Source organism: Cotesia glomerata, linkage group LG3 (assembly GCF_020080835.1).
Source record: "Cotesia glomerata isolate CgM1 linkage group LG3, MPM_Cglom_v2.3, whole genome shotgun sequence".
In the NCBI taxonomy this organism is placed as follows: Eukaryota; Metazoa; Arthropoda; class Insecta; order Hymenoptera; family Braconidae; genus Cotesia; species Cotesia glomerata.
The window spans coordinates 23,358,446-23,378,331 of record NC_058160.1 but is presented as its reverse complement, the minus strand read 5'-3'; the positions used below and the strand labels follow the sequence as shown (position 1 = coordinate 23,378,331).

General features: G+C 30.0%; 1 protein-coding gene across 3 annotated transcripts in view; it reads left to right on the top strand.

Moving 5' to 3' along the window:
- Positions 1–19,886, top strand: part of LOC123261986 (alpha-mannosidase 2) — a 165,369-nt gene that overhangs the window by 7,879 nt on the left and 137,604 nt on the right. For all 3 annotated transcript variants that reach the window (XM_044723939.1, XM_044723937.1, XM_044723938.1), the window contains one exon: positions 18,903–19,007. The gene's annotated coding sequence lies outside the window, so the exon portion shown is untranslated. The remainder of the gene's footprint in view (positions 1–18,902; positions 19,008–19,886) is intronic.

The window sequence follows — 19,886 nt, the reverse complement described above, 5'->3', positions numbered from 1 at the left end:
TAAAGTTTAATTAATTCATCAGATGTTTTTATCGACTCGGTTCTTTGTTTTATAGAGAATGATAACTGAATCTCCAAACCGCAGTATTAATCGATAACAATATTAACTACTCCTAGCCATCAGCGATAAGCTCATTTCTGCTCTGTTACGATAACGTTTTTCGTGACAGTACTAAAATTTTCCTAGTAGTGTTACTTAATGATGTGATACAAAAGCATCGATATAGTTGATTTAAAATTTTTATAAATATTTTACATTTAAGGAGGTATTGCTCTAAGAGAAAGACACCAATAGGTTAGGGCTATTGGTTTCTTTCTCACGCACTAGTGCTGCCTCTCTTTACAGACTATCGCTCACTTCCACTCACCTAAAATATCGAAAGTCACTAACTTCAAACATTTCTTATAAAAAAATGAATACCGCTTGTTTGTGTTATTTTTGATAAAAAATACTTATTATAACTTCAATTAAATATTCTCAATTTTTCAAAAAAATTCTAAGAAAAGTATGGTTGTTATTCAATGAAATGTTTACTTTAACTACGGCCAGGATACACGGAGAAAAAAATTTTGCTATAGGAACTCTATAGTAGTTAGTTAGTTGTAAAAAGTTCTAGTAGGTTAACGTATTCTTATTGTAACAATACCGTTTAGCTCTTGCAACTCTACATCGTTGAGCTCTGAGAGCTAAACGTTATTTACTTCTCACAACTCTACAGGATCGCTCTGAGACTATAACAAATTTTTGGAAGTCTGCTTAATAATTTTTTTTTACGATTTAGCACTGATAATTTAATAAATATAATAATAGAAATAATAGAAATAAAATAATAATAGAACTTATATTACAAATAAAAATTATTTGTAAAATAAAAATATGGTCGTCACAAAATTATCGTATTTTCTTAATTATATCAATAAATATTGGACATAAAATCACTACCGTATATGCACGAGAATAGATAAATAAACGGAAACAAATTTTATTTTGTGTTAAATGGGGTCTTTTTAATGTATTCCGATAACTTATCACTTATCACAATATATTCAACTAATAAATTAAATTAACAGTCACTGCAAATGAACCTTGAAAAACCATAAATGCAAAACTGTTCTAACGAAATTCAATTTGACAAAACAAAACCTATTTCCTTAAATAAATAAATTGGGAACTTAATTGTCCTTATATATTTTTAATAATATAGATTAGTAACAAAATAATTATATTTGGCATTTTAGAAGATTATGAAATATGTCAGCGCACTCCACTACTGCGCAACGTAGGGCGCTCCCAACTATACCGTTTGGCTCTGAGAACAATCCCGTAGAGCTCTGAGAGCTCAACAACATTGAGTTCTCAGAACTAAATAACATTTTGTTACTGTAACTCTACAACGAACAGTAAACTGTGTATAGTTGTGGTAACTCTACAGTTACGTTACCAGAACGAAGTTTTTTTTTCCGTGTAGGGAATATATGTTGAATGTACGATTTTTAATTGCTAATATTTCGAAAATTAGCACTGCAAGGACTATTAAAAAAAAATTATTCGTATAGAGGACACTTGAAAGTACGCGTATTCAAAAAATGAAGAATATTGTAAGAAAAGTGATTTTGCACAGTACCTCCTTAATGTTCTTTACGGAAATTTAAATCGAAATTTAATTTTTAGGCTTGAAACCCATTTTAAAAGTAATTAATTTTATTTTTATTCTATATTATAGTGCTTTACTTGTACACCTCTCGGTTTTTATAAGGCTGATTCCCCTTTTTCTCCTAGCTCTATGCTTTTTCTATTTCTCATATTGGACCTCAGCAAGTCCCACCCGACACTTCATTTCTACTTTTAATTTTTGCGGCTGTGGACCGACTTGTGCTTTCTGTACCGTATTCACCCTGAACCTCACCTTCTCAGGCTGTTGGAACAGAATCATGGGGAAACCACAGAGAAAACCCATGACAGTACAGTCGGAGCTGGGCTAAGTCTACAGTGATTGATAAGAAACTCTTCTTTATCGACCACTGGAACATTAGGCCCCTCTCCTAGTGTGCAGAGATCCTTCGCGCTAGCCAACGCTGACTAAAGTGGTCACCCATTCAAGTTGTTGCTTAAATGTGTGATCGCCCAAGTCAGACGTGTGCCGCCCGGCTATCTCTGCCACTTCCAGAGGCTGGCAACGTAACGTAACGCACATATTTTTAATTATAATCACTGAAATATATTGGTGCGTGCTGGGATCGAACCCGGGTCCCACTCTTTCGAAAAGCGAGCACCGAGCCGACCAGGCCATTGCCAGCCTTATTTTAAAAGTAATTAATTAAAATGTTTTTAACTATTCAAATTTAAAGATTTAATTCTGCATTAATTTTATCATTTTACAAATTTCTTGTAAGTACTATATAAACTAAATCCCCTTCAGAGTTCATTTAACTGTGAGAGAATAAAGCAAATAAAAAATTATCCACTTTGTGATTAATTGGTATTTGCTCTGTAAATTTTTTCCATAAAAATGCCAACGCTAGAGGATAATTATAGCAGTATTTAAAGGAAACAATAAAATTCTTGATGACCGAGTGATCGGATAAGAAAATAACTCAGTATCGCTTCGCTTGAAAAAGCTGGAGCAATAAAAAGGCCGCGTGACAATTTAAGTATAATAAAAGGTTTGGCGATAATTTACGATAAAATAATTGAGTTTTGGTGTGGATGGAAAAAAATACAAAGATAATTTTGTTTCTTTTACCCGATTTTAAAATTTCTTGCTACGCGGTTGCGGGTTTTCGGGCGATACGAAGCCAAGTGACAGATGGCGAAGCCGATAGCGTTTACGTTAGTATGGTCTTGGTTGGGTACCTTAAGAAAATAAGACTTCTTGCTTTACTTAGCTTCCTCTGTACATTTAATACTATTCACACATATACGACAAACCCGCATATGAGTGTATGTTTAAAGTGAATCGGTTTAGCTGGCTCACCAGACAGCTAAAAGTATACTTGGCAATTAGTATGTGTGGCGAAAGCCACATTAAAGCGCACACCATATCCGTGTGCGGTCTCAATGGATCCCCTTTTATTCCTTTTTTTAAAGATATGCTCAAACTTTACCTTTTACTTTTTTCTTCTTTTTTATCTTCTTTACTATAGACATTCTTATTATCTCTCATCGCACGTTTTACAGAATGGAAGAAATACCTATTACATTAGCGAGATCGTCACACTCATGAACATTTTTATATCTTTTTTTTCTTACACTAAAATTTAAACAAAGAACTTTGGTCGCGCTTCGCCCATACATCACTTATATTAATATTATTATATTTTGTTTCTCTATATTGCATTAGTTGTATTTTATTGCCCGTCTAAAAATATAAAGAATGTGCTTTACTCTCTTAACTTGTAAAATGAACACCATAATGGCGCGTTCACTTTAAATTATTTTTGTTATTGTTACATTGCTCTAATATGCTATAAAAACATCAAGTTATAAACAGGATACTTTTATTCACAAACTTTATATCACTTTAAATTTTTTACTCGAGTTATTTGTGTAAAAAAATTCAATTATAAAAATTTTTCAGAGGGATTCAAATTTTTTTGTTTTTTAATAAATTTAAAGTGTAAAAATATATTCATTTTATTTTCATCCTAACAAGAGAAAAATTTAGCGAGGAATTTTATTGCTGGGTCACATTGAAAAACTTTGAGATCGGTTTTCTGTGCTTCTGTCTACGCCTTTCGTTGTAGACGCGAGTGTTGGAGGTAAGAAGATATAGGGATGCTTTTGCAGGTTCTCTTTGCTGTGTAGTATACTACGTAACACTATACTGCTTTACTACGCGACTCTGTTAGATTTCTCTCGTATTTCCGGATTTCGAATTAACTTTAGTAAACTCGGATGAAGTTGAATTTTTCTTTTTTTTTATTTTATTTTATATTTTTTTGCTCGTCAAGTTGAAACAAAAAATAAATGAACATCTCGTAATTACCAAGTGGGAGTGACTTTTTAAGTAGTCAGTGAAATATTAACAAGTAGGTACTTAAAAGTAAGGGCCGAATGCTCCTCGTGTAGAACATAACTCGCGATTTAGCACTCATCTCCACTCAAATACTTTTTTATTCAGCTAATAGACTCGAACATTTTCATGTAGAAGTACAAACAACCAGCATAAACATTTTTATTCATTCATTTTTATTATTATGTCTACAGGCTACAGATATGCATTTGCATACACAGATCTGATTTATCCCCATTTTATTTTTATTTATTATATTTAAAAATAAAGTAAAACAGAGTTTTGCCGTTATCTGGAATGAAATATCATCAGCTAATATATGAATACAATTTCGATATTGCTTGTAAAGAAATAGAGCGCATTTGCGCTTGAATAAACAGAACGAATCCGCTTACTGTTTGAATGTTTGATGCCAAATCCTCTTTGTGTTCATTCTTGTAGAATTTCTCTAATATATATATATAAAACATACACGTATATACCCTCAGACAACTTTATTATTTCATTGAAACAATAAATATTTCTCTGTTTGAATTTTCATATTAAGCCAATTCGTGAGAATTTAATTTTTTTTAAATAAATCCTTGATATTTGTAACGTAGATATTTTTTTTATTTATCCATTAATGTTGTTTTGTGCCAACTTTTTTATTTAAAAAATATAGTTCAATACAATGTATTTTCTATAATTGAAAATTTTTTTAATTACTTGAATGACACACCGAGAAAAGAAAACTCAAAAAATTACAGTATATAATACAACGTAGCGCTTCGTGATAAAAACTGGAAACATTTCAGTTTTAGATTGTAATTATTACAGATTTTATAAGAATTACATTGTAGAATGTAATATTTACATTGAAAGCTCTGAAAATTAAATTAAAAATTGAATTTAGAAAAATGTTATTTCAAACTGTAATTTTTCTACATTTGATTACGACGGGACCGATTTTACATTTTATATTGTAATTATTCCTGTTTTCTTTTTTCCGTGCAAAATTTAATTTCGTTCTAAAATCATTAGGAATTAAAATTTTATATAATTACACATACAATCATTTAATTGCAAACAATCTCAAACTTGACCTGCATAAAACTTTCATATATTTCACCCTAATTATTACCGGCGCCGGGAATCGAACCCTGACTTTCCGGTTACCAGTTATGTGGCTTCGCTTGAGGATTCCAACAATGCCTCAATCCATCACGCTATCATATTATTGGTATTATAGTCATTACACCATGTTTCAATTGATGTTTATTGGCCTAAAAAATTTTCAGATATCAGTATCATAAGCTGTGTTTGCAAAGATGTAAATTTCTTATTCATGATATACAATTCTAGTATCATAAATGTTCTAACATTTAATCTAATGTTAACACGTCAATAAACATTGTTATTACCATAATAACAATGATGATTATGATAATAATGATAAAGACAAGTAATAATGCAGAGAAAGGTTTAGTTGCTATATATTGCTTAGCAACGAAAGCTAATAGCTAACAGTAAATCGACGTATATATGTGTATATCGGTGGCAGTTTCTCATGTAAAGTGATATATATCAATGCATGTTCTATCTCTATATTTCGCTCATTTCATATACATACTGAAGCTATATGTACACTTGATGGAACTTTGTACGAGCGTAAACTCTGTATGCATGTAAACCACATGGGGGTCTAGAGTCTGCTGCTACTGCTGCATATATTCACATATGTGTTTTCATTAATTCACGTGCATATATTGTTCGCCGTTTTACTGGATGAATAAATGAATATATTTAAATGTGATAAAGACAGCTGTTTGTTTGTTTCGCACCTGGATTAGCTCCATTATTATATGCGTCGCCAATTTTATTAAACTTACACCCATACTTGATTTATTATTTACTTGGGATCTCGTTAATTAATAAATATTTAATTAACACTGTACATATTTAGTGTAAAGTATATAATAAAATGTATGCATGCATGAATAATAACGAAGCCCAAAAAATGGGTCAGAATTTAAAAGTTTGCAATCTGTCAAATTAATTTTATGCAGCTTCGTTAAAAGTGGACTTTGCCAACAAAAAATATATAAATGTCAAGTAGATTTTTTTTTTCGTTGGTTTCAACGTCAATCCGGTAAATGTTCACCAAAGTATGAATTTATAAAAAATTATTTCATATAAATCTGGGGAATAAAGTGCCGAGAGGTTTTTATATTACACTAAGAGGATAAATATTCAAAAGAAAAGAAATGGCTTATTATTTTTATTATTTTCATCTCATTAATGTGCCCAAGTAATTGGTAGTTTACTTATAAGCATTATTAACGAGAAAGGAGGTTTTTTGTTTGTATAATAGCTTATTAAAAGTAATATAATACCCTTAAATTTATGTTGAGTTTATTTTGCGCATGATTATTTTGGTTATTACTTGTCGATATATCGATTAAAATAATTTTATAATTACAGGATGTAAAAAATTGATTTGTTGTAACTGATGCTTAAATTTAATTTTTAATTTACTAATTATTTTCTAATTATAAAAACAAGTATTGTTGAATTTTAATAATATTACTTCAATAGATGTTACCCGCAGATGTGTATAATTATTACGTGTACACAAAGTATGAAAATTAAATAATTTTCTTCTAATAACTTACAAATTACTTACCACAATACAATGCCGAATAATTGTTAAAAATATCATTTTTTTATTAAATTTTTCGAGTTATTTCCGACGAGACCGGTTATTGCTTGGTTCTTTGAACCCTCATCCGCTAGATTGTCTCTGAGCTGCAATGTTTGCTTTCGTTCGTTGTCTACCACCGACGATGCAGTATAAGTTTGTAGTTTAGTTATAGCTGGATGTAGTGTATAGAAGAGGGTAGGATTACACATATGATAACAAAAAGACGTAGACATGGATCTAGATACAAATGTAGATGTTTACTCATCTTGTCTGTCTGCAGTCTTCAGAACGACTGACAGAGACAATGACCGAGCGATGGCAAGTCCGTTTATGGTTCTCTACTTTCTACCCTTTATCTTCTTGTCTCGTGTCCATACCATGTCAACATCTACACATTATACGTTGGTTCTGCTCTTTCTGTTTCTGCATTTACATTGGGTTGGCGTACGGTTTGCCTCCAGAGTGTAACAGTAACATAACATACATGCGATGCAGAAGCAGCCGGTTGCTTTTTCATTATATTATTATTCCTTCCTACTTGGTTCGTAAGTATTAGTGTATGAACAGCACAAAAGTACATTGTTTAGCAGCGTCAAGCCGATGAGATGTCGAGCAGAAAAAAAATCATTCAGTGATACTGCAATTTAATGCACTTGTGACTTTTATTTCCGCGTGGTATTTTTGTCATTGAGATTATATGATGGGTATAAAACATGCAGGTTTGTGAGTATTCCTTTTTTTCATTCATTTTGATTGCATACTGATGGTTAATTGGTTCATATACTTTTGTTTTTTATTCGCGGTACACAGTATGGAATGATTGCCATTCAATAGCATGACAGTTTTAATTTCCATTTTCACAGTGCGGTTTTTATCCTTCTCTTTGTTGCTTTGACAATATAAATCAATTTTATATTACAATCAAATATAATAACTTGTATTTTCATCATATTCCAACATTTTATTTAAATACCACGACTCCTGTTTTAAATTAAAAATAATCCTTTATCCAATCAGAGTTATTTCGTTTTTCAATGCAAATATTGGGGAAAAATTTTTCATGTTAAAAAATACTTATGATTGTTGATTCGCTCATTGATTTTATGAAAAAAAAAAACCGGTAGCTAAAAACGGAAGTAGATTAATCAATATTAATTTAATTTAATTTTTTTCATATATTACTAAAAAATTTTTTTCAATATTTTAAACCCTCTTGCAGACAGTACAGATTATTGTGGTACAAAAAAAAATAAAAATTGGAGCTTATTGGATTAGTTTTTAATAAAACAGAATCTTCTCTATACTTCGAATATAAAGGACTTTGATTTAATACTTTGTAAACTTTGCAAAATGTAAATTCGTTATTTTTTCATTATGACGCGAAAAATTTTAACGAAAAAAAACCAAGAAAAATTATAGAACTTTAAAATAATTTTTCAACTAATAAATTTCTGTAAATTTTTGAAATTTACATATTTTATTTAAAGCGAACAATACAAAAAAAAATTTATGCAGAAAAGTACAATACTTAGAATTGAATAAAATTCACCATAGAAATAAATATTTTAAAAATTTCCGTTGCACGTTTAAAAAACAATGGTGCAGTAATTTTTGTAGCATACACAATAATAAATCCAATTAATATCGATGGACATATTTAATGGATACAAGTGCCGACAAGCGTTCGATTTATAATACACCCGGGGTAATTAATAAAATATAATATATTACTCTTCGGTGGGTCTGTCATTCTCACATATACGTTAATGTTAAACTAACACATTACAGAGAATAATAGGCGTTTGCGAGCGCAAGTCGGCAAGTATATGCGGAAATACAGGAGCTGTGGGTCGTAAGGGAGATGTAAAGGGGTTGGTTGGTTGGTGTGTGCATACAAAAAGCTTTTCATGAACTTACCCCAGAGGCCATGTATACTTACCCTCGTTTGTTGTTGACATACGAGTGGCATTCGTTTGCTGTGTGCGACTCGGTCTCTCTCTTTTCAAATTTTTATCCTCCTCTCGCCCTTTAACTCACTCTTAACCTCATACCCTAAACATTTGTACACTCGGTGATTGAATCTCATTTTGCAATGTCCGCGGGACATATTTATGTCAATATATTGCAGTAATAACCGCGGTCCATATTCACATGTATATAAATAACTCCTTGACAAAATTCTAATTGCGTTCTGCTCGAATTCGTATTTATAATTAATAATTTATATATTTGTCGAAATAAATGATTATTACTGCGGGTTCAGGTTACAATAAAAAATCCACGACAGCTTTGCTCTGAAAAGAACAAATTTATGGGCTCTCCAATTGTTAACACTCGTATAATTGAATTTTTTTGTTCTACACTTTTTAGTTGGGTTCCTCTTGTTAGAATGATGTTTTATCACACTTTTAACAGTATGAATTGCTGTAATTTTAGAGAATTTGTTGGGAGATAAAGCAGACGGGGGTTGAACGAAAATTATCGGAGAGTATAAAAGATAGAACACCATGAGTTTAATACTGCTCAAGGCAAACCACTCTCGAATTCGTCTCGACAAGGCCGATGTGCCACACGAGACTCTTGTGAGGTCATTGCTATTTTGTTTTATTTATATGTTTTTTATATCCCCTCGTTGTTGTTTCATGTTATTCGCTTTTTGTTCCATGCCACTGATCGCCCGAATGTATCTCACTGAATAAATCACTGCTATTTATATTAATGACTATCGATATTTAATGTTTAATTTAATTATTCGTATCACTCAATGTTATTCGTTGTAGAAAAAAATTCAATTTATCGGAAAATCGACGTTATGACACTGACTGAAGTTAAAATTTTTTATTAGAATTGAAGACAGGTCAAAATGTCAGAGAGTATTCGATTGTTTTTTACTTTATTTCAATAATGTGAATATTATTTCATTTGGTCGGCTTTTAAAAAGTTTCTTCATCATTTATTTGTATGCTGAAGAAAATCATCTATTAAATTCATTTATTTTTAAATTTAAAGTTGAATTGTAAAGTTCACTAACACATCTTATATAGTTTGCTCTATAGGATTTGACTTTTTAAGTCTCTTGCTAGTCTTGTTTGTTGAATAAAATTTACAATAATAGATCGTAAAAATTATTAAATGAGAAGTATAGTCCACCGTTACTATTTTATTTAGTAAAAATAACGATAGTATAGTAGTAAAAATTCCTTCAATTTCCTTTCGTGTACATCAAATGTAAATTTCATGTAAGGAGAAGATTCAGTGATCGTGCGCCCCCTGTCAGAGACCTTAAAAACTATCTTTGATTAGAAAATCATGCTGGTCTAATTTTAATATCAAGTCATATATGGTCATACATATATAGGTCATAGAGGCATAAAATTTTCAAATATTGACATTTATGAACATGTGGTTTATTTATTTTATTTTATATTTTTATTCTGGCATTACAAATTTTAAAGATGTGTGAAAACACCTGTACTGTATTACCATACTGTACTGCTACTGTATTGCTTTATCAAAACATTTTTTATGGGTTACTTTGCAAACATAAAGGGAAATTCTTCGTTAAAAAACTAATCTTGATTAAAAAAAATATTTAGAAACACAAAAATTCTCTTAACTAAAGCAAAGTCATATGAAGTCAGGGCTTTAGCAACAACAAAATTACGTCTTGCTTAAAAAAAAAACGCAAGTCTTTCGACAAATTTTCTTGGATCAAGCGAACCTTTTTTTCTGCGTGCTTCAAAAATATTTGATTATTAATCCGTTAAAAGAGTCCCAAAATATTCCTATCCAACTAGAATATAAGAATGATAAATTGATAATTCAATTAATTAATACTTTCCCTAGTTAAAATGAAACAACCAAAATTCGATCAATCTCGATAAATAATGTATACAGCTATAAAATTTTCCAGGGTTCGTACAATTTGTATTGAAAAGTTGGTCGATAAAGCGCTGACAATATACTGTTGTATACAATTGTAAGTACTCAATTATTGGCAACAAATATCAAAACCAGGTCAAGCAATGAACAAACCGTTTTGTCGTCAACTCAATTGTAAGTACATCTTTCACGCGAAAGCGTAGTGTTGAATATTATCTTGAGTATTGTATATATATAAATACAACTGCTCGACTGTAAACTCATACCGTAGAAGTTGTACGTGTAGTTGTGTTGCGGGTTTTGGGTGTGCTGATATCACGATCAAATACATATTACATATGTATTAAATTTGTATGCATGTATGTATATCTTTCCGCGACAAAGAGAAGTCCTCGGATAAGACGGAGAATAGAAAAAGATGAGTGTAACTCGTTTCCAAAGCCTCCAGGCATTCGAGTATGGAGTATATGCTACACATATCCTCCGTATCCAACTCAGCAGTGAGTACTGAGCACCGAGAGTCAGACTAGTTACATGCATATCACGAGCTACGTCAATTTCAAATCTGATATATCCAAGTTTGGCTTCACACGCTTCTCGCGATTCTCTATTCCTACATGTATTATATATTTCTCCTTATATTATGTATATTATATCTCTCTACAAGACATGTATATGTGTACAGATATTTATAGTAGATTATGCATGTTATTTTGCACGAATTATCGGTTATAATCCAGCTACATCACCTCTGAACATGATACCAGAGCTCCACAGCGATAATTTATTACATAATGACTCAATAGATTACTAGTTACATAAAGTCTCTTTTATTATGTTATTTTATTTTTTTTTACTATTATATAAACCGTCTGGACTTTAAATGGATGATTTGAATCTATAGAGATGCAATAACTGAGTTTTTACAATATCGTGTAGTAGTTATGATTGATGATTAACGATCAATAATATTGTATAATATAGATCACGATTTTCACGAGACGATCTCGGTGTTTTCTTTGCGGCTTGTGGTTTATATCTTGTATTATTGGTGTGGATTTTCACATCCCGATATTATTATTCTGCTCTGAGGGTATTAAAATGCAGGAGCATGATTTTAATAGAAGGTATTACGAAGCATGAGACATCGTTATAAATATTATGATATAAATATTTGAAATAGAGAAATATAAAAAATTAATGACTTATTTTACTAAAAAGTTTTATTAAATTCCTCATTTAATATGCGAAAAAGTTTGTGTTTTTTATATCATTTTGTAAAATATTAAACCCTGTTTCTCAAAACTTGACAGAAATAAAACCAAATCAGACATTTATCGAGTAATAAAATATTGAATTGGAAAATTTAGATAATAAATTTGTATTTAATTTTTAAAATTGCTGAAAAGTTGATATGGAATTTTTTTTTTTCATTTCATAAATCAAACAGATTTTTTTTTTACTCTGTATAAAATATCGAGTATCGAGATTTGATATTGGTTAATTATTCAACCAAAAGCAATATCACCCGATTTAAAATCAACATTTATTCGCGAATATGAAACAGTTAAAATATCTGGGGATAACAGAGCAAACATTTTTTGAAATAACTGGTATTAGTGCTGGGAAAAAATAATACTTGAATGTTTGTCAGGTTGATAAAGTTGTACAAGAGTTTAAGCTGTGTCTGTATTTCCGTGTATATGCGAATAAAAAATATTGAAGGTAACATTAAGTGGTAGTTTTTTTTGGCTATTAATTTTTTATTCGCACATAATTTCTCTTCTGATATCTTTCATACTCGCTATCACTCGAATTTTAATGCCCCCGCATCGCGCTATTGCGGTTTTCTCGGTGCTTTATATTTTCAAACTTTATGAGCTGTCTTGCGGTCACAAGTTAAATAGTCCAGGTATGGTTTGGTATTCTTGCATATATATGTAAATGTATGTTACACAAAAAATTCGGCCCTCTATATCTTATCGCACATACAATACGACCGCTTTGATAAATATATCCATGTGCAAGGACGTAACGATCGACAATAATTTGAATTTTTTACTCCTCATTTATTTGTTCTACAGTAAAATAAAAAATAAAACAAAAAAAGACAGTTGAATAACCATTATAAAAAATTGTTGAAGCGTTAAAACGTCGCTAAGTGTAAAAATTCTAGTGAAAAAAAAAACAACATGTACAGCACAGAGCGTAAGCAGAAGCGTACTCTGTACTCTGAACGCTCTTGTATGCCTGAATTGTCGGGAAAAATAGTAATCGACAGCAAGGGTGAGAGTAAAGAGAGATAAAGACAGGAATCCGCTTGGCAATTTTATCCCCTGGGGAACCCTTTCCGTTCTCGTTATCTCGATTCCGGGTATCCGCGTTCGATTCGAGCCCAGTTACGCGGAAATTTCCTGAAAACGACGACCAGAAAACTCCTCGGGTGGTTCTTCCCAACAGCCTTGCCTTGTTCTTATATAACGTCTAACAATTTATCTGCCTCTGTCTCTGTCTCTGACTACATCTCCACTTTTCGTCCTCATTCTTTCATTTTAATCCGGTGCGTTATCTCAAGGATGATCCCCATGACGCTCACGGGAAACTACCATTATAGTCTTTATCGGTTTGATTGCTCGTTCTACTTAACTCTGTTAATTAATCCTTGATATCCTATCATTTTCCAGAGGTACGTTTTTTCGGCTAATAGCTTTAATTATCTCCATTTTTATCTTTTTACCGATTTATTTTATCGAGTATTCTTCAACCAGATGGGCTGAAGTTAACTCAATGCGCAATTTTTAACTATCCAGTATTTTGGTTATACATTTTTGGGCTTTATTTAGTAAATAATATTTCTATTTAAGGTATTTTATTGAATTAATTGAATAATTGTAAAAAATAATTCCAAATTTTAATAGTAATTAACATAAATTATTGATATCATAATTTTCTTTTGTTCAAAGTGTAAATTAGGTGTTAAAAAATTACACGTCCACTTTTAGAGCTCGAATGAATACATCGTATTAACACGTCGCGAGTTATAAATTTCCGACCATGTTAGGTTTCTTTTTGTGTAAAGTTTCATGAGACCATATCTAAGCGTATTATAGAACAATGAACGTCACGAAATAAGCAATTTACTTTCGTTATACCTGATTTGATAAACTGGTAAAAAAAATTAAGCTAGTGGAGAAGAATATTTTTAAATAGATAATAGAATTCACGAAAGCTTTGGATCATTTTTTAATAAATGTGATACCTCTGGACAGAAGAAAATTAATTAAAGTTATTGTATACTTTTCATTTCTCAAATGAATTAAAAAAAAAGCCTCAAGGGGAGCCGTAATTTCTCTAATTTAATTAGTCGGTCCATTTTTAATTACACTTTTTTGCATTGTCTCGCGTTTATTCGACAGAACGAGAAGAGAAGTTTACCTTTGTAAAACCACCGCGCGCTTCCTTTAATCCTCTTTTCTCATTTCATTTCTCTGTAGCCTTTCACATCCACTTTTTTCTGTCGCAAAACTTTGTACAAGAGAAATTAAATGGAACAAAAAATTTTATTTTATACGTATATTTATATAGATATAGAAGCATGATGATTATTTTTCGATAAATAAAACTTTTCTCAACGACTGAAAACTAATTTTTATTGCTAAAATAATATTTTTCATTCGTGTCAATTTTTCCAAGGGTAATTTATCTACGTGACTTGTTTATACTTTGTGCCATAGCATGTTTGTATAATTATATTTACAAGCTTGAAAATTCTATAATCACATCATATCACGAGGATTATTTCCCACATAACTGTTAATTTCTCGTTACATTATATTTTTCATTTTAAATAATCATTACGAGATTTAATTTCTCGTATTGTTTTCATGTTTATATAATACTTAAGTGTAAATAAGTTACGTAAACAAAGCAAATAATTGTTTCTGAGCTGTATACAATTACGGAATTGCCTTTAATGATAATAGCTTCTTGTAAATTTTTAATTTAAAAATACTAAAAATTATATTGAATATTTGTGACCATATTTTTTTCTCAAAGTAACTAATTAATAATTAATTATTTACCCGAGTCAGAATAATGAACCTATATGAGCCTACATGAACCTACATGAGCCTACAGAATAATTTTCAATTGTTTTGATTGATATTATTCAATTTATAAATTGAATTTTTAAGTTTTTTTATCAATAAATTTTTAGTTACTATTTAAATTTATTTGTATTGTACTATTTAATATTGGTATAAGTGTATTTTGCGAGGTTATATTGATCAATCGAAACAATTAAAGATAAAAATATCGATCGAAACAATTAAAAATTGTCCTGTAGGCTCATGTAGGTTCATTATTCTGACTCAGGTAATTTTTAATCTATTCAGTAACTTCAACCCCAAATAAGACCTTCATTTTTAATATTATACAGGAAGAAATTTCTTTAAAAATTATCATGAAAATAACAGTAATCGTTAGACATTCCACAATTCCTAATCTAATCACATTTATTTTAATAATTATTTAAAAATGCAATATAAAAAAATTAGAATTGTAGGGGAGAAGGGGGTCAAATGAACCACGGGGCAATTGAACCACTCGACTTAAAAAATCGAAAAAATTGAAAAAACGCTTCATGCTCCTAGAATTAGATTCTAATATGTTAAACTCGGATATGATCAAAATTTGAAATCATTGCGATCGATAAATTTTGAAAAATTGAGATTTTCTTATTTTTAGGCATGCAAACTTTCTTTTCGGCTGGTGACAAATTGTTTAATAATATTTAAATTTTTGAATTAATTGATAAAATTTGAATTATAGTAGTTGTATATACTTATATTTTATAATCCTCAACTTTGTTTATAGTGATAGAATGGTTTATTTATTTATTATTTACTATTAATTGTTTTAAAATTATACGGGGTCAATTGAACCAGCAGTCCCGGGGACGATTGAACCATACGGAGAAGCATGGGACATGCGCGCGCATCTTGACTCGACGTGAAAAATACTCAGGGAAATAACCTAACAATTTGATAAACTCAATTTGTAATTAAAATTATTTTTAAATCGATTTTTAATTTATTAAATATAATATATGTGTATTAAAAATGTGCAACAGTAATATTAGAAAGTAACAATTAATATGTTATTTATTAAAAGTTCGGGTTTGAGTTATAAATGTCATTGGTTCAATTGACCCCGAGCAGTGGTTCAATTGCCCCCCGAGCGGGGTCAATTGAACCATTCGACGCGTTTGGATAAATTAATAATTTTTAAAAATTCACGTTGTTTATTAACTAATTTATGTATTGATAATGATAGTAGACTTAATAAACTATCATTCCAAGAAAAAAAAATTTATTATTTAGTTTTAATTCGAATAGTAAAAAATTACTAAACTTTTTTTGGTTCAATTGACCCCCTTCTCCCCTACCATTAATCGTAACCGATAAAAAATGATAAACTTAAAAAATCAATTAGATGATTAATTTTTTTTTTACTATTTTAATATTAAAAATTACAGTAAAATCAAATCCGAACAAAAACAGTTCACTGTGAAAAAATCGCGCCAAGTCCACGTTCATAAAACTATTAAGAAAAACAAAAATTTTTTTTTTCTTTACAAAAAGATATAAAATAGAAAAATTAAAAAATCCAAGTAACCGATATGATTGTATATGATTTTCGGAAATTAAAAAAAATTTTGTTGTAAATTTAAAAATTAAGAAAAAAATTTTGGAACGTATTTAGTGTGCGTGGTTGCAAAATATTTTACTTTTCATGAAATTCGTAAAATCTATTTACTAGGACTTTAAAAAAATTGAAATACACAATGACGTACACCATGTACGTTCCAAAAGTTTTTTCTTAATTTTTAAATTTACAACAAAATTTTTTTTAATTTCCGAAAATCATATACAATCATATCGGTTACTTGGATTTTTTAATTTTTCTATTTTATATCTTTTTGTAAAGAAAAAAAAAAATTTGTTTTTCTTAATAGTCTTATGAACGTGGACTTGGCGCCATTGTTTTACAGTGAACTGTTTTTGTTCGGATTTCAGTATTTTTTGTAATTATAATAAAAATTTGCAATTGGTACCAACTTAAATCTCAAGTTGGCTGCATTTTTTATAGCAAACTATCCCCTTGAAGCTACAGTTTATGTAAAAATAATTGCAGCGCACCCTGGCGGGTGTAGATGCAAGCTGTGAAATTTATTTTTTTAACTGTAGTTTCCCATCTATTGGACTATTACCATGCATTCTCGAATTACTTAGTCTGTGGCATGTCACTTTTTACATCGAAAAAAAGTCAGGATCGAAATTTTTGAGCTTGCTATAGTTTGTGCTGATAAAATTTAATAATTTCAAGTAGATTAATTGTTATAATTGAATATAATTAATTGATATCAGTAAAATAAAGTATGAATTACTGTTATAATATAAAATTTAGGAACAAGAAGTACCGTAGAATTAAATAAAATTTTGCAACCTCAAAATACCGTTCTGCTTACAGTAAACACACTCGGTAGTCTGGCGCTCCGTTTACAACGGATTTGAACGGAACTTGGCGCCAGATTCTACCGAATCTGTGGATACTTTTATTCAATTACTTATAAATTTACCGAAGTCTCTAGTAAAAATTAATCTAAGTAATAGTATTGTCCACCAACCCGTGCAAAAAAATTCTGATTCAAAATGAATTTAAGATTGAAATTCATATTTTGAAATTTGAAATTGATTTGTAAATAGAAATTGGCACGTCTGGAGAACTTTCGATCCTGCTTTAGAACTTTAATAAAGACTTAAGGATATTTTATATATAAAATTAATCCTAAATATTTTTAAGTCTTTATTAAAATTCTGAAGCATGATCGAAAGTTCTACAGACGTCGTAATTTTTGTCTACAAATCAATTTCAAATTTGGATTGATCTCAAAACTAATTCATATTTGTGTCAAAATATGAATTTCAATCTTAAATTCATTTTGAATCAGAATTTTTTTTGTACGGGAAATTTAAAACAGTGCTGCAATCCTTCTACGTATCAAAATCTGTACATGTCAGTGATTAGTTGTTGCTGAATTAGAGTTAATTCTAACAAATGTTTTACACAATTATTATAAGAGAATTTATGCAATTAGTAAAATATTATTTATAAAAATGTAATTTAATTACATTCGTGATTTTTTGTTAGTTATTATTAGCTATTAACCTTAAAAAATAAATTTAATCAGAAGATTGATTAAACATTTCACCTTGTTTAATTACTATCTAGTTTTTCAAAAATATTAAACCTACAAAGTTGATAATAGTAATGTTCCATTGATAAACAGTATGTCCAATAATAATTCTATGTGTGCGGTAAGCTGAATTAAAACTTTTTTTTTGTTGTATGGAACAGTCCGGTAAATCTCACTTACATAAACTTTAAAAAGTATTGCTTTTACTAATAAATGGTAAGTCAGCGTCCCAGAGTCCTGCGATTATACTACAGTCCAGTAATTTTCTCATAAATTTTAAAGAAAATTTTTTTTCTTGTTAAAAAGCAACTACTCGCTTAGTAAAGTTGTTTACATCGATATATAACTATTGAATTCGTAAACTCAGCGATTAAAACTGCCAAAGTTTTTACAGTAGTAAAAATCTTGTTTTTGTCTTAAGCGTTACAGGATAAGAATGCAGCACTTGTTCTTTTTCCATCCGTGTTCTTGATCACTGGAGAGGCTTTTCCAAGTAGACTGACGTATTTACAAAAAAATAAAAACATCGAATAATAGTAAGCTTTAAATTGTGAGAGCAAGTATCTGTACACAGTCGAGCCGATTTGAACATCTTCTCTTTCCTTTTACATTCTCTTACTCTCACGATCGAATCAAACTATTTTATTTTTAGTCCACTTACTTAATATTTTTTCTATTTCTCACTGTACTCCTATACTTACGTTTCACGCTTTTTATTCTTATCTTCCAGCACTGGGCTCAACAAGAACGTGATTCAGCGTCAGCGTAAATTGATTGTATTTGTTCTCATTTCATTTCTCCAGACTCTGTTTGTATACACTGATGCTTTCTGGGATTTTATTTTTGTTTCCTTTTCTTCAGGGTTTTTTTTATTTCTTCATTGAATAAACAAAAATAAGTCAAACAATAGAATCAATTATTCGATTATTCAATAACTAGAATTAAATTAAATAGTAATAAAAGCGAAGCTAGCGCTTCAGTGCAAAGTTTAAATCCTTAATTAAAACAGTAATTGAATAACCCAGGTGTTTTTAATTAAAACAAAAACAATATTTAATTTGTTACAGAAATTAAACAAACTCTGGGAAGAAAAATTAATCGTTAAGATAGCAGAGCCAGAATCAGAGACACCACCAGCGACGGGAGGGAGTCTTCCATTTACTTTTAGCTAAGTAAGTACATATCTAAATCCTTCAGTATAGTTGGTGATGCTGGAGCTGAACAGTTGCACACCCGCGTCGGCACCAGCTCACCCTGGTTAACTTAATTTACAACCTCGTTTTCGTTTCCTCCTTCATTAAATCTCACGACCGCCTCTCGTTAGACTCACAGTATTCGTGTCAAGGATTAAGGTGACATGTAATTTTCGCGACAAACGATGTGCCTTTTCAACGGGTTAAATCCGACAAATATATTTCCCACAACAACGGACATATTTCTCGTGAAATTTCTGGTTCAAGATTCTTAGTTTCGCGAGCTCGCTGTTACACAAGTTTATTTTGTAAAGTAACTTCTTCTTGTATCAAATCTTATCAAACCTACACTGAAAAAAAAAATTCTTGACGAGTGTAAATTTTCTTGGCTCAAGAAAATATTAAGGAAGGTTAAAAATTTCTTGAATGAAGTCAAAGTTTCTTGAGCCAAAAAAATTTTTTCTTGCTCCAAAATAACTTTTATTTTCCTTAAAATTTTCTTGGTGCAAGAAATTTGTTTTTTGTGTGTATAAAAAAGTAAACGTTCTACTTATTTATACATAGAAAAAAAAAAAAAAAAAGATATATTGGCTTAAAAACAACATTTTTACCTACAGAACATTTTAGGAAAGACGACGAATATTTTTATGCAAGAAAAATTATTTTTTTGGTATCAAACATTTTGATTCAATAGTTCCAAGCTATTGAATAAAATGAAATTAATTTTGAATCAGTACTTTTTCATTTTTCCTTTTAAACATAAAATATTTTGGACTGAGAAGTGAAATTTCTCGAAACAAGAAGTATATTTTACAATATCTTATTCTTGATTGAAAGAGTTTAAATCAAAAATTTAAT